The sequence below is a fragment of the Palaemon carinicauda genome, chromosome 13 (assembly GCF_036898095.1).
Source record: "Palaemon carinicauda isolate YSFRI2023 chromosome 13, ASM3689809v2, whole genome shotgun sequence".
In the NCBI taxonomy this organism is placed as follows: domain Eukaryota; kingdom Metazoa; phylum Arthropoda; class Malacostraca; order Decapoda; family Palaemonidae; genus Palaemon; species Palaemon carinicauda.
The window spans coordinates 19,635,957-19,640,645 of record NC_090737.1 but is presented as its reverse complement, the minus strand read 5'-3'; the positions used below and the strand labels follow the sequence as shown (position 1 = coordinate 19,640,645).

The 4,689-nt window shown below is 32.3% G+C and overlaps 1 protein-coding gene across 1 annotated transcript in view; it reads right to left on the bottom strand.

Moving 5' to 3' along the window:
• Window positions 1–4,629: 4,629 nt before the first annotated feature.
• The window catches only part of Idua (alpha-L-iduronidase), a 42,982-nt gene continuing 42,922 nt past the window's right edge, over window positions 4,630–4,689 (bottom strand). Inside the window, exon 15 of the mRNA XM_068385103.1 lies at window positions 4,630–4,689. This exon is cut by the window's right edge and continues 263 nt beyond it. The gene's annotated coding sequence lies outside the window, so the exon portion shown is untranslated.

Below are 4,689 nucleotides of genomic sequence, written 5' to 3'. Positions count from 1 at the left end.
CTTAAACATGAATAAATAAATGACAAAATTAATTGTGACATTCTAAAATACAATTATGCTTCAGAGGCCTAAATAAAAAAAAAAAATTAAAATAACTTTCATACGTAGGGGTAGGTGTGAAACCACGAAATAAATAAACAAAAAACAAAAAATTTCGGATAACATTAACAGCGAGAAAAAACTTACTTGTAAATCTAAAAATGAACCGACGTCGGTTAGGTGTGAAATCATGAAATACGTTCAATTTATTTGTAATACAAAAAGCAAAAAGCAAAAAATTTCGTATAACATTGACGGCATGAAAAAAAAAATGTAAACCAGGACCCATAGGCCTACACATGTAGGATATGAACAGACTATCATTCCCATCAACATGTTTAGCATACACGCAAATAGTGTTTAACAACCTAATGAATAATTTGTGCAATTAACAAAGCTGTCTATGCATAAATATCAGAGGAGCAGAACTTTTGCAATAAAACACTTAATTTTCAATTTACGATCGTTTTCTATGTTAAAGTAATGGCCAAACTTAATACAGCAATAGCTATAATGTATAAATAACTAATAAAGAGGAAACAATACTAATTTGTCTGCAGTTTTTAGAACGATTAATTATTAGAGTAAAAAAAAAGGTTTGAAGAAAAAAAGTCATAAGAAAAGGTATTCTCGTTTATAGACAATCAAATTATTCAACAGGAAACGGAAGCATTGGGAGGTACTCCCTGATACTAAATTGATTCCCTGTTGTAATTAGGTTATTTTTACATGATCCACTTTAATAACGTCGGGGCGGGGTGATAAACCCTGATTAAAGCCTATTAATTTAAACTCAAAGCCTAAATTGCAGAGTATTTTTAGGGGGTCACGGGTGTTCTCGGGATTTCAAAATAAGTTTTTCAGTTTCCTCCTTCGAACGATTCTGATATCAATTATTATTTGAAATATTTTTTTTTAAATATGTATATACTGTAGGGATGCATCCTAACCTAACCTACGTAAGGTTACGGATTACTTCCAAGACCTTGAAAAACACATGATAGGCCTATCACCCTTAACTTCATCAAAATCCTTAGTTACAAGTGTATTATACTTGGAGGATTTCCAAAGCTGTTGTTTAGTTACCTAACCTACGTACCACCCCGTGGGAAGGTATCCTAAAGGGGCTACTAAAATTTGACAAAACATATATGTAAATATGTAAGTAACGGTGGGAGACTTTGACATGAAAAAATCGGTGCTAAATCGGTGCTACTGTGGCGTGATTCCTACCCTCATTTTCTGTTCCTACCTCAATAAAGGGATTCAAATCTACTATAAGGTGATTCCTACCAAGCAAAGAACCAAATAATGTAATATTCCCCTTTCAAGGAGTTATTACAAGAGTAAAACCTCAATTAATCGTTACCAAACCAACTAAACAACAAACAGTGTAAACAAAACGACCATTTTACTTAACCTAACCTAAATCTAATACTTGACGGAATCTACATCAAATCAGCCTCCCAAAATCATATGCAAGGTAGAGCAAGTTAGCCTAGTGTTTAAAAAATGTTACACTACCATTGTTTTAAAGAGAAGGAAACACACGCATGACGAAATGATAATTACAAATAATCTTACCATAACATGTAAGTATTGAAGTCACTCGTGAAACCTAACCCAACACCTGTTTTGTCGAAGGTAGTAATGTTAGCATAACCTTAAGAACGAACAGCAGTCTTTTTTCAATGACAACATAAAAGGGTGAATATCAGCTTAAATCGTAAGGCTTGTGATTGACGGAATACATATAAAGCCTAATAAACTTTGGAAGTACAAGTCACACACATATGGAATAAAACAGTAAGGCTGCACCAAGTACAAGTCCTAATGCAATCGAAATATGTACTCACCTGAATTACTCTAATTGATCCCAGATTAATCATGAATGTTTAAAGCTTACTGGAAGTCTTAACTGCTCGAGCTCAATGCCCGTAAAATTTGAGGGAATAAATCTTCAAGTCGCTAAGAAACAGACACTAAACACGGAAATCTCATCGTCACAGGCTAATAGAGACGAAACGGGCCAAAAGCATCACTCGGGACTCGAAAACTGTAATTTAACGGGTTTTTTATCCCTTGTTACGTCACATCTTTCTACATGAATAACGCAGACAGCAGTTCTCACTGTATCCAGACTTAGTCGATTAAGGAACGTTTGTATGATCCAAATCGTTTGTACTCTTAACACCAAATCGTGGACTTGCAGTACCTTCACTTTTCAGACAGTTGTGTTGTGTGTCAACTCGAATGTCCCAACGGTGGAGGATGGATTATGGAAACCAGCGATTATTTGTGGCGTTTCTTTTGTTCTACCGAACGTGGTTAAATAATTTCACTACAACAGTTTTTCTTTCTATTACCTTTAAAGGAGAAGCCCAATTTTTGCCGTGATTTTGCTAAAAACTTGTAATGTAAAACTAATAGCGATTAGTGATCTTAGAGAAAAGAAAATAAAAACATGCCATAAAACGACTAAAAATCATTCGTACGTTCTCAAATCATAAGGTAATTACGGAAAACTTTATATTAAGGATAGAATAAAATTATATACATAAATTATACAGGAAAATAATGAAGAAACAAGGAATCTACAATAACCAGAGTTAACAGTATTAGTTGTAGTTCCCTCCTTAATACATGAGTTTCCTATACAGCAGGCACCGATTGTTGAACTGTCAAGGAACAGGTTGCTGTATTTTCATATTTTATAGCCACGTAGTCTGAGAAAGGCAAGTGGGTTTCGAAACATAAGCTGCCGTGGTGGAGATCTACACTCACAGTGCTTTTTTATTTATCAGTTACGATGTATAAACTTGTAAAGCACCCACGTTACTCTCTCTTCTCGTATTCTTACAACAACTACTATACTAAGACGATTTCTCATGCATTGACACTACATTTTCTCTTTATGATATTTTATATTTAAAGATATTGTTTTCTTTTTTATTGGAGATGAAGATAATGCATAACTTTGAGTAATGGTTAAGTGAAAAGAGATGCTTTTAAGTTTTTATAATCATGTTTCAGTCAATCGTAAACATCAAAGAAAACGGAGCTTTTTCTTCCTATTTAAGAATCTAAACCTAGTTTTTTTTCTATAAGAATTACTTCTGTTGCTTCACCACTTTTCATATAATATAGATTGCGGTTACTACAGGGTGCTATAGATACATTAAATGGTACCAAGTATAACAGTCATTTGCCAATAACATTGACATACATTAAGAGGAAAATAGTGACCATATTTTCATGCAAGTTCAACGGTTCTTTAGACAGCCACCCACATAGGGATGACAACCATGTATTATTTTAATCATTTGTAACTATTTGTCTTAGAATGTTTGCATTATTTCATTTTATATAGGATTTATAATAAATGAATATTATATTTGTCCAGGTTTCTTTCTAATCCTAAGTCCTGAATTGATTGTTAGGAAAAAACTAAAAAAAATGGAAGTTTTAAGAATGAAGTCAAGGTCATTGTTCAATGTCAACGGTCAAATTTTAATTCAACCTTTGCAATAACTTTTGAACTATTCAATTTCTAAAATTCAAAATTTAAAAATTGCCAATTTCCCTGTTGGAGCCCTTGGGCTTATAGCATCCTGCTTTTCCAACTAAGGTTGTAGCTTAGCAGGTAATAATAATAATAATAATAATAATAATAATAATAATAATAATAATAATAATAATAATAATAATAATAATAATAATTGGTACGCATGGTCCACCGCTGAAGCAGATGAGCAGAGAAAGGTCTAGGTAAAGTTAATGGCCAAATCAAATAAGTCTATAACTCGCCAGAATTTTTCAAATGTTCGAAATAAAACCGTACTATTTAGCATACTAAACTCACAAACCACGTGTGCTAAATAAGGTCAAGGTAATACTTACAGGTCAAAGGCTGATGTAAATTTAAACTAGGCCAATATGTCAAGAGATGTTCAGAGGTCCAGATCCTACTGGGTGGCTAACGGTCAAATGAGAGTCTAACTTTTAAAGGTCAGCTATGTATTACCACAAAAGAAAAAAAAAATCATACTGTAATTTTACTATATCTATTTAATTTCTATTCATATTTTTTCGTGGTCAAGCATTATTATTTCAACTATTATTACTAGTTAAGCTACAACCCTGCTCGGAAAAGCAGGATGTATAGCGCGGGGAGGAAAGGAAATTTGAATGCATTTATAAGGTAAGCAAATACTGTATTGTAATGCTAAGGACACAGTTTTTAAAGTCAAAATTGTGACTGGATATTGCACGAAAAATAGCAACGATGCTATTGAGATGCAAACATTTTAAGAATGTATGATATAACTGAAAGTATATGGAAGGAACTTCATCGCTTCAAATACTTCGTTAAGTTTCAAACCCTTTTAGTTTAGATTTTCTTTTCTTTTAAATGAAGGTATCCAAAATATATAAAAATATACATACACTTAATTCTCACTGTATTATATATATATATATATATATATATATATATATATATATATATATATATATATATATATATATATATATATATATATATATATATATATATATATGTGTGTGTGTGTGTGTGTGTGTGTGTGTGTGTGTGTGTGTTTTATTTGTAATCATGCGTACGTGGTCCTTGGAAAACTGCACTGACAACAA